The sequence below is a fragment of the Solanum verrucosum genome, unplaced genomic scaffold (genome assembly GCF_900185275.1).
Source record: "Solanum verrucosum unplaced genomic scaffold, falcon-dt-bn FXZP01000079.1, whole genome shotgun sequence".
Lineage (NCBI taxonomy): Eukaryota > Viridiplantae > Streptophyta > Magnoliopsida > Solanales > Solanaceae > Solanum > Solanum verrucosum.
In genome coordinates, this window is record NW_026020368.1 from 361,675 (window position 1) to 373,473 (window position 11,799).

General features: G+C 32.3%; 1 pseudogene; it reads left to right on the top strand.

Annotated features, from left to right (window-relative positions):
* The first annotated feature begins 2,985 nt into the window (after positions 1–2,985).
* LOC125838102 (bidirectional sugar transporter SWEET1-like) lies at positions 2,986–5,274 on the top strand (annotated as a pseudogene).
* The last annotated feature ends 6,525 nt before the right edge of the window (positions 5,275–11,799 follow it).

Here is an 11,799-nt window from a genome sequence, read left to right on the forward strand (position 1 = left end):
GTACTGTATATATATCTAAATACTCAAGAATCCAACTACTCACTTTGACATAATTAAAGCGACGTATCGAATTTATTTGAACTCAATATTTTTAATATAGAGTTTATAAATATATATAAAAATTACTAAAAGTTACCATAAATATGAATAAATAACTTTTTAAAATATCATTAATTAATACTAATATATTAATAAAATTATATAATTTAAATTTTGAATTTGACTCTCGAACCCAGTAAACCAAAAATGTAAAGGGGGTCTATTTACTATTGGGGGAGTTAGGTAATAAGATTGGCTGGCAGGTGAACACGTGACTCTCAACAGCCATTGGGCCTTTCCAACTATCAGGTATTTACTTTTTAAAATTAAGAGAAAAAAAAATATAGAAAAAAGACATAAAATTATCATTGAAGTTTTTTTGAAAAAAACACCTTAATTTTATGAGTATTTTATTACCCCATAAAAATATTGAATACCTTTATGAAAAGAGCATTTTGACCCATTTTCTCACCTGTGAGTTCACTCGTGATGCTACCCTTTTAATTAATTCAATTTAAATTAACCCTACCCAAATCGTTTCAAAAAGAAAAAAAACTCTTTCTTTCTTTTGTTTTCCATTTATTAGTTTGTCTCTTCGTTTTCTTCAATCAGAGTGATTGTTGAAGATTATTTGCTTCTATTTCAACTTTTTTTGGTCAAAATTCTTGGAGAACTAATTGAGTAAACAAGGAGTTGAAGGTTAACTTTTCTTATGTAAAATGTGTATTGACAGATAAAGTTTTAAGGATAAAGAGTATTCAAATAAATTATATTTTCTCCATCCGGCCAATTAGCTAAGAAAATTACTTGAGACAATACAAAATGTTACTATATAAAAAATTGACTTTGCATGAGAAGATGACATTCCAGGATCTGATCTTATCGTTTAAACAGATCGCTCTTTGATTTAGTATTCTCTTCAATACCGTCGACTCGTCGAGAGCCCAAAATTCAAAACAGATTTAGAAGCAGCCCAAAGAGCTTCTGTATCATATCTCCAAAAGAAGATTATACCAAAAAGTGCAGCCACCAGCCAATTTGTTATCATTTTGGGGAAGATGATGCATTTAAATAAAGTAAATAATTGATAATTAAAAAAAATTAAAATATGGTACTTTTAATTGGTTTTTGGCAACAAAAATAGATTTTCACACGCGTCATCTGCGTGTTTCACACACATAGTGAGAAAATAGGTCAAAATGGTCCCTTTATTTTGGTATTCAATACTTTTATGGGATAATAAGACGTCCGCAAAGTTAAGGTGTCTTTTTGAAAATTCAGGATAACTTCAGTGGTGACTTTATGTCTTTTCTCAAAAATATAATGCAACTCTTGAAGTTGTCCCGTATTTGTACAAAGACATCTTAATTATCCTAACGTTTTATTATCCTCCTAAATAATTTTAAACTAATACTATTATATTAAGTTTTCGACCAATTTCAAATTTTAAAAAGCAAGTATTATTACATACCAATTATTACATGACAAGTATTAATGTAATATAATATATATATTTTTTTCATTTTAAGTTTTTCTTGATTTTTTTCTCTCTTACTTTTTGACTTGCTATTTTTTTTTTTTACTTTAATTTTAAATAAATGGAAAAATGATAAAAAAAAAATGTCCTTAAAGCCTTGTGAAATGAATAAAGATATGACTTTGACAATTAAAAAAAAAACTCAAGTTGTAATACGTCAAAATATTCTATAATTGTTATAGGTGTGGTTTTATCCTTTAACTTATGGTTGTTAGTTACAACCTTAAATAAAGTAAACTTAATAATATGTATATAACTAACATGTACAGTGGATAGATGTATCTGAATGCGATAGATATATATATTCGATGTAAAAATTATGATAAGATTTGTAATTATACAAATTGAAGGGAATGGAGATAATTAGATACAAAATTAGTGAAATTTGTGTTATTTACCTAACTTAATTGTAAAGTATAAGTGTAGTGAATTCAAATTCTATTTTTCGGTCTAACCAAAATAAAATAGTCAAACACCAAATCTAAAACCTAAAATCCAAAGTTTTAAAATCGAAACCCATCGATCAAATAAAAAAATCAAAACCAAAAGTAAAAAAAATCAATTGATTGTTTTTTTTTTTGGATTTGAACAACAATATGTCCCGCCTTAATTAGGTTTAACAGTTTCAGTCTCGCATTCAGCTAATTCTCAAACTTCAATCGGAAGCGAACTTACAAATTCGAGTGACAATGCATCAAGAGCTATGAAAATAATGTAGATCTAAGTTCCTAATTGTGAGTATAAAGTGCACCATACTCATGTCCAAAAAGTAACCGCATATGGCACATCATACACGTATGAAGCACCAAAAATTTAGGAAATATAATTAAGTTTTATTTTTAATTAAATTTTAAAAAAAAATCTTTTAAAAAGATGATCAAATTTGCTAAAACTAAAAATTATCATAAAAGTTGTCAATGCTTTGATTTTCTTTTAATTATATATAGAGTGAGGTAAGGAAAGATTTAAGAATCAAAATTTTAGTTAAATTTAAATAGTACATTTTAGGAATTCTTATTTTTTTAGTTAAGCCGTTTAGTTTAGATCCGAAAAAAATTGCTTAGTTTTATTTTCCATGTTTGTCTGTTAGAATTCACCTATATATATCTCTCTATAAATAACAAAAATTCATCTTCACTTTTCTTCCACTTTACTGTTCTTCTTCACTTTTATAGTAATCAACTAATCATATTTCAGATTTTGGTTATTTGATTTTTCGTTGAAAATTATTGGTTAGATTTTCCCTTTTAAGCACTTCATATTCTTGGTTTAATTACTCCTATTTATCTTAATTAATTAAAACATTAGTATTAATTAAAAGTGCCCATAGAGTACTCTTCTTCTCTATATATTGAACAAGTTTAATTTTAATTAGCTTTTGCCTCTTAGTTTGGAGAGAACACAACAATATGGGTGATCTAGTACACACGGTACAATTTGTTTTTGGGATTTTTGGTGAGTTAATGTCATTTTATAATTATTATTTATTTTTTTTAATTAATTTCTGGTTGACTTTTCCTTCTCATTTTGCTCCTTTTTTTCTGCTAATTAACAGGAAATGCTGCTTCTCTCTTTCTCTTCTTGGTACCCATGTAAGTTCTCAACCACACTTCGCATAATGTAAATATGGCACTTTTCGAATTTCACGGGTCAAGCAAGTACTTCTAAGTAAATTGAAATAAAGGATTGTTTGGTAGCTGAATAGAGTTATACATGTATTAGTAATATGGGTATAAGTTATGCATATTAGTTATGCATATATTAGCTATGCATGTATTAGCAATGTGGATATTAATTTTGCATGTATTAGTTATACAAGTATTAACTATGCAGTATTTAGTTATGCGGAGTTTAGTTATACATAAGTTATTTCTTTGGATGTATGTTTTTTATATTAAAAATTAGTAAAATTATACATTTTCTAAATTAAAACATTTTTTTTACAATTGTACTCTTTCTTTCTTTAACTTTATATTTAAATTAAAACATTTCTTTAATTATGTAGAAGAAGAAAATAGTCAAGTGGGAGTGATAAGGATAATATTGTCATTTTAACTCAGATGACAACGTTTTGAAATCAAAAATTTTATTTAGTTCAATATTTCTTAGAAATTGACACTTCAAATTCAGATAAATCATATATTGTAAGTTTAAAATGTTTTTTTTTTCTGTATTTTATGATGACCAAACTTAATTAAATAAAGAGAACTATTAGCCCATTTATCTTTGCTCCATCATAATTTTATTACGCAAATATTCTATCCCTGACTATTAATAATCAGTGGAACTGTTTCTTTTTCTTTTTAAGTATTAGATATTAATTTCAATGAAAATTAGTATTTTGATTATAATTTATACACACTAATACTACAAAAATTCTAATATTAATATATTTTGTTTGATTGAATTTAGGCATACGTTCAAGAGGATCATCAAGAACAAATCAACGGAACAATTCTCTGGCATACCTTATGTTATGACACTTCTAAACTGCTTGCTTACCGCATGGTAATTAATAGGGGTGTATCCACCCTATGTCAAGGGGTGTCATCTCACACTACTTCGTTCAAATTTTTCGCTCATTTAAGGGTATAAAGTTACTGATTTAATGATTGCAATCAAATGTAGGTATGGTCTGCCATTTATAACATCAAATAATATCCTGGTAGCAACAATCAACGGAGTTGGGGCTGCAATAGAATTAATATATGCGTTTATTTTTCTCTTATATGGACCCAATAAACAAAAGAGAAAAATCTTAGTAATATTTGTGTTAGTCCTTATTGCTTTTGCTACCGCAGCGGTTATTTCCATAAGTTTTTTCATGGAAAAAATAGGAGGTTTTTCTGTGGTATGGCTGCTACCATCATCACCGTCGTCATGTATGCATCTCCTCTCTCTAATATTGTAAGCACTCTTAACTCATAGTTACAATATTTGACGAATTTTGATAAGCATAATACATAAACATGACCTTTAACTTGACTTCAGCTGACAATTATGACCGTTTAACTTCAGTCATGTGCACAAGTGGAAACTTAAACTTGTATAAAATTGAACAGATAGACACATTCACCCTACATGGCAATTTTTTGTCGTATGTGGCATCATACATTTATTATGCCACGTGGAACACATGTGTCTACTTGTTCAATGTTAGAAGACATAAATATCAGCTGAAATCAAATTAAAAGGTGTATTTATGTATTATGTCATTTTGATATATTATACGCACTTTCAATTGAAGATCACAAAATTCATTGTATTTTTGTATTAATTAACTTGAGTTCAAAATTTAGTACTAATGAAAATATAAATTTGTGCAGAGACTAGTAATTAGGACCAAAAGTGTGGAGTACATGCCTTTCTTCCTGTCATTTGCTGTCGTGGTATCTTGCACTAATTGGTTTATCTATGGCATGCTAGGAATGGATCTATTTATTGGAGTAAGTATTTACCAAGACGGACAAATTTTGATTTTTTTTTAACTAAATATAAAAAATGGTCGTTATTTTTATTAGCGATGATATTAGTATTAGATACAATAATTTAACGATGAAATTCGTGATTAATTTTTTTGTACTTTGCAGATCTCAACATGTATTGGCTTGATTTTAGGAGTAGTGCAGCTGATTTTATACTTCATTTACCGTGACAAGAAAACATCAACGATTGTGGATGAGTTCCAATATGCTTAGTTGTTTTTATGATAACCAAATATTACATAAACATGGTCAAATATCTATGAATTACTATGAAATATGTATATGATAAATATGACCATTTATGAGTTCAAATATTTATATTTACTAATTTTTTTTAACACGTATGTGTACGTGTTCGTGTATTCCGAGCCTAGTATAATTATCTGTCACGACCCAGATCGTCGTGATTGACACCCACACTAATTCTCCGGTGGGAGAACCACTACTACACCTCAAAACAAGCAACTAAACCAAAACTAAGACATTTAAACTACTAAAACAAATTAAATAACTCATAAATGAAGTTCTCATAAACTTCAACAAGAAATCTAAAGAACTATACTAAACAAATGCGGAAGAAACAACCTAGAACCTAAAAGTCAATGTACCAAAACTACTAACGAAATAACAAGTCTAAACAGGAAGGGTCACAACCCCAACTAATCAACTAATCAACTAACTAAAACAAATGTCTAAGTCCGGAAATGGTGGACATAGACGAAAGAGAATTCCATGGCAGTCCGGAAGATTTGGCTCACCCTTGAATTCGATGCGACGATCTCTAATCTCCTAAGCGAGGTTTGTCAATAGCCGCTTGAAAATGCCATGTACTCAACAAAAATAAGAGCAAGTGCAGAATCAGTACACAACCATAGTGTACTGGTGGATCACGCGGCTATCCCACTAGTGTAACATAAGCAAGTCAAACAACATTATAATCACATGCATATATATATATATATATATATATATATATATATATATATATATATATATATATATCAACATCTACAATATTATCAACATGCTCATCATTATACATTCATCACAAATCATTGGTCCTCTCACGAAGCCCAAACCCAAACAGTTAGCATACCAAAACGTGGTATTTGATCCCAATGTTATGCCGGAACGTGGCAATTGATCCCATATTTATGCCGAAACAAGGCAACCGATCCAAGTTAGTCATGCCGGAACGTGGCAACCGATCTCATTCACACACCACAATCACAATCACAAGTACATTATCAAAATCATACATTTACATCATAATGATTTCATGGCAATCATCATTCATCTATCTTATTTACATCAAGTGTGATCCACATTGTAACATTCATACATACACAAGTATCATAATAAAGCAAGAACAAACAAACATCACACAATCATAGAATCACAACCATCACCTACCTCGAAACAAACTTGAAACCCTAAGAAACTTGATTCTTCCCTTTCCAGATTTGTTCCGCTTGTTCTTGTTCTACAAACAATCAATCTAATACGGGAATCAATAAACAATTATTAATTACCCGAATTACTAACAATTCTAACAAACCCCAGATCAACCCATGATCCCAATTATCCAATTTAGGGTTGCTTCCACCATAGATTCAAGATCAAAACTCTCCCCCATCAACATTGACCCATTCTATTACGTTCTACGTATTGAAAAACGAATTTGGGGAGTTAAAAACTTACCTTTTGCCTCAAGAATGGTGAAAAACGAGTAGAAATCGCCTAGGGTTTGTTCCTTAGCTGTAAAAGTCGAAAAGTGCCAAATAAGGCCGTTTAGGGGTTTATTAACGACCTTAAGTCGCGTCTAGCCCGCCACAGCGGCCCTCATCCCGCTGTATCGGTGGCGCTAGAGCAACACCTTGCCCCGCCACAACGGCATTTTCGAACCAGTGAATAATTACGATTTTAAGTCCCATATCCCCGCCACAGCGGCCTCGCCTAAGCGGCAAAATCCAAATAAAATACTATTTTAAAGAATTCCAAATCCGCATTCCACAACACATCTCTAATCAACGATGTTCAGAAAATACATTTCACGCTAAGATCAATTTTCGAAGATCTACTCATCTAAATTCAATTTCGTAAAGTCGTACAGATTCCTTAATGAGTTACCTAACCACTCATACAATCAAAACCATAATTAATTCACTCGATTGTTACCAGATTTCCCTACACCTCAACTACTCCGATTTCATCCAAATTTGGACAAGATTGGAAAAATTCTAATATTACGAAAAAGTTTTTCCAGCCCCAAATTTTCCCCCGTTGACATTTCTATAACGACGAAACCCGATCATTACAATGGATACCAATTTACCCATCACTCGTCCCCGAGTGACAAAACTTAGGATAAGTAGGCTAAGGAAAGAACAAAGTAGTACCTGATTCGACGAACAATTGGGGATACTTGTCTAGCATGTCCTTTTCAATTTCCCAAGTAGCTTCTTCAAATGGACGATGCTTCCATTGAACTTTCATGGACTTGATCTCCTTGGTCCTCAGCTTATAACAATAGGTTCTTCCTCGTATTGGAGGTCTTTGTCTAACATAATTGAGTCTCACTTAATGATATAATCTCTGTCACCATGATATCTCTTCAACATAGACACATGAAATATCGGATGAACACCGGATAGATTATGAGGTAAAGCCAATCTATACGCCACCGGTCCTACACGTTCAAGAACTTCAAAGGGACCAATATATCTAAGACTTAGCTTACCTTACTTACCAAATCTCATCACCCTTTTCGTGGTTGATACCTTAAGAAGAACATTCTCACCGGTCTGAAATTCTATGTCTCTTACCTTATGATCCGCGTACTTCTTCTGTCTAGTCTGGGCTGCTAAAAGCTTAACTTGAATACTCCTTACCTTATCTTGAGCATCCATCACTAAATCAACCTTCAAAGGTTTCATATCTTCAGCCTCAAACCATCCTATGGGTGATCTACATCCCCTCTCATGTAATGATTCAAATGGTGCCATATTAATGTTGGAGTAATAGCTATTATTATAAGAGAACTCACACAAAGGTATGAATTTATCCCAATGCCCTCCAAAATCAATCACACATGCCTTCAACATGTCTTCCAACACTTGAATGGTCCTCTCAGATTGTCCATTCGTCTGTGGATGAAATGTTGTACTAAAAGTGAGTTGTGTGTCCAATTCATAATGCAATTTCCTTCAAAACTTGGAAGTGAATTGGGTACCACGATTTGAGATGATAGAAAGAGGCACTTCATGCAATCTCACTATTTCTTTCACATAAATCTTAGCCAATTGCTCAGCATTATAATCTATTCTTATCGGAATAAAATGGGCTGACTTGGTTAATCTATCAACCACTACCCAAATAGAATCAAACTTCCCCAAAGTCTTGGGTAGACCAACTACAAAATCCATAGCTATTTTTTCCCACTTCCATTCCAAAATTGACATCTTTTAAAGTAAACCTGCAGGCCTTTGATGTTCATACTTCACTTGTTGACAATTTTGACACTTAGCCACAAACTCCGCTATGTCTTTCTTCATGCCCGACCACCAATAAATTCGTTTCAGATCTCTATACATCTTGGTCACACTCGGATGAATAGAATATCGCGAACCATAAGATTCTGCCAATACTTTTTTAATCAAGTCATCAACTCGAAGAACACAAATCCTCCCTTTCAAGAGTGGTCTCTTATGCCTTACCATTCTCCATCTTCTCCTTGAGTTCGTTCAAATTTTCATCCTCAAATTGTTTGGCCTTAACTTCAATGCTAGCTCACACCCCGCCTCTTTCAGAGATGCCCAACTGTATGAACTTAGACTCTAAGGTCTGAATTTATTTGGCCAAAGGTCGCTTGATTACACTCAAGTAAGCTAAGCTACCCATACTTACTATTTTTCGACTCAAAGCGTCCATTAGCCTTACTCGGATGATATTGAATAATTACCACAAAATTCTCTTTTAGCAGCAATTATTTAATGGCAATAATATAAGTACCGCTAAATATGTTAAACCTAATTATTTAGGGGCAACCATTAGCCGATAAAAGTAAACTTTTTAGCGACACTTACTTTAAATATCTAATAAAAAAGCTAAATTCTATTTTATTCAATAAAAATAAATACTTTTTCTTACACAAAATTCCCAAATTCCTAAATTTTTTATCTCTCTTTCTCCATTCCCATATGAAGCGACAACATTGAGCTCACAAAATTGATCTGAAGTTTCATCTTCTTCGTCTTCGATTTCATAGTTTCCATCTCCGTATCTTTCGTCCGCCATCAATTTATAACCCTTTGTCACCGCCTCAAGGTACGCCGATGCGCTATGATTCTTTTGTCTTGAATGTGATTGGATGATAATGATTGTCTTGTGTATGAGTAATGAAATTGTGATATATAAAGATTGTAGTGTGTTGTAGTTTGCTGAGAGAGTTGTATTTTGTGCATTGTGTGTTGTGCTAAGCTCTACTGGTATTAGATTTTCAGCATATAGATGGTGGTCCTTTCTCTACGTAGCCTCCTCTAATTAGGTTCCTTAGCCTATTACTGGAATTGTGCAAGTTTGTTGCATAGTAAGCATATGGGGCATTATTTGCTGTATCGACAGGGTACTGAACAAGGTTCCCATCATTTTGCATTTTGAGGCAGAAAATCCCGAATAAATCATTTGCTTCTGAGGCACTCGAGAACAGCTCTTGTCCAGCTGATATATGCTGACCAGGTAAAATTATGTTTGTTGGATTGTCAAAACTATACCAAATGACATTGCGATCTGAATCATATAGCACAAAGTTTTCCATGTCCAGCATGGAAGCTGAAGCAATGGCTCGAGATGGATTGACTTATAATATCCTTCATTTAGTTTGATTTGCAGGAACGAATTACTCATGTTTGCCACACTGGTAGCAAACTAAATTATTACTGAAGTTTTAATTTTGAGCAAGGTAACATTGACAATTCTTCTTAAACATTCTTATTCTCATATGATTTCGAATAAAGTGATCTAATATCTATGATTTATTTGCAATTTGGGTGCACTTTATATTGTTTTCAAGTAAAATGAAAATTGCTATCAGAACGACCTTGCATATTTTTTGTATTCTTATGATTTTTCCTTTGATCTGCTTATTCTTGTGAAATTTTAGGGCTCAAGAGGATTTTTTCCAAGTAACTCATGAGTAATGAACATGGTGGATATCCAGAAATGTAATAGCCACTAAAATGTTTATTGGTTGATCAATATTTTGTTTGCTGGATAGGACACAAGTAGCCCCTTAGACTATGACCGAAATCTCAGAAACACACATTAACTAAACTAAGGTTACCAAAAGACAATATCATCATTGTTTGTTGGATGGCATTTTTCCTCTTTTTTTTCATGGTTATAACTGTTGCAAGCAACAGAGCATCACTTCGACTTCGACTCCTTTTAAACATAACTTCGATGGAGGCTGATAACTGAATAAGAAACTTGAAGGCCTAAACTTTCCAGCATTCATCTATCTTTGCTACATTTTGATTTGGATTAACATATCATTTGTGTTTGTTTGAACCTCTATTCTTCAGTTGGATTAATAACATGTCATTTGTGTTGGGAAGTTGTTTATTTTCCAGATTTGTTTCTTTCAAACTGATTGTTGACAATTAACAAGCTGATGAGGCAGAGAAAATGAGAATTTGTTCGATTAGTAATGATCTTTGTGTGCGTGTTATAGATGATTTTATATAGTTTCAATTTTCCCATGCTAATGACTGAGTTGAATTGATGGTGGCTGATAGTTTCAAGTATCAGAACCAACTGTAAACTACTGTTGCTTTTCCTATTTTAGTTTGGTAGTTGCTTAGTTTCAAGTCTCACAACCAACTGTAAACAACCATTACTTTTGTTGTTGTTGCCGCTTAATTCTTAAAACGCATGAGATATGCTGAAGATCAATCAGCTCATGATTTGCAGATGTCATGCTAGTCAATTTTCTCATGTTAAAGCTTGAAATGGTTGGGTTGCAATAAATCCCTAAGTATTTTCAAGAAATTTTATTTTGCACCAGATAACCTCTAGTTTTGTTGCTTGAACTTGGACAACACCAAATTCACATTTTGTTAACTGACAATGACATGGAAATAAATGCTGGAAAATTACTGCATTGGAGAATTGTATCAGTCAAGTAGATTACAAATGTTTTGGTGTTAAAACTTGTTAATTGAAGGGAAATATATTAAGACTAGGTAAGCAAGTGCATGATGCAAAGACTATGTCTTGCTTTTTTCCTGCTCTTGCTAAATGACTTATTTGTAAGCAATATGCCACCTCCCATGTTGCTTTAACCATACATTATTCAACAATAACTTTCTGTGGGCATTGACTACAAAATTATTAAGTGCAAAAAATTGGTTTTTGCTCTGCAATCTTTTCATTTGCTGCTTCTTTAAATGTCTAGTGATGCTTGTCCTCTACCATCAATATTATGTGCATTCAACTTGTCAAGTACAGGTAATATGTATTAATTTTTTTTAAAAGGCATTACCTCAACCAATCAATTGGAATCTCCCTTCTTTTGCATCTATTATAGGTCATGTTTCTGAGAGGAAGAACATTGGGATTATGTCAGGTATGTCTTTCTCCAAATCTATTTCCTTGTTATACTGAATTTTGAGGCTATTGCCTTTGGTATGTCACAGCGTAGTCCTTCTAGGTAACACTAGGCCTGTAGTAATTATCTCT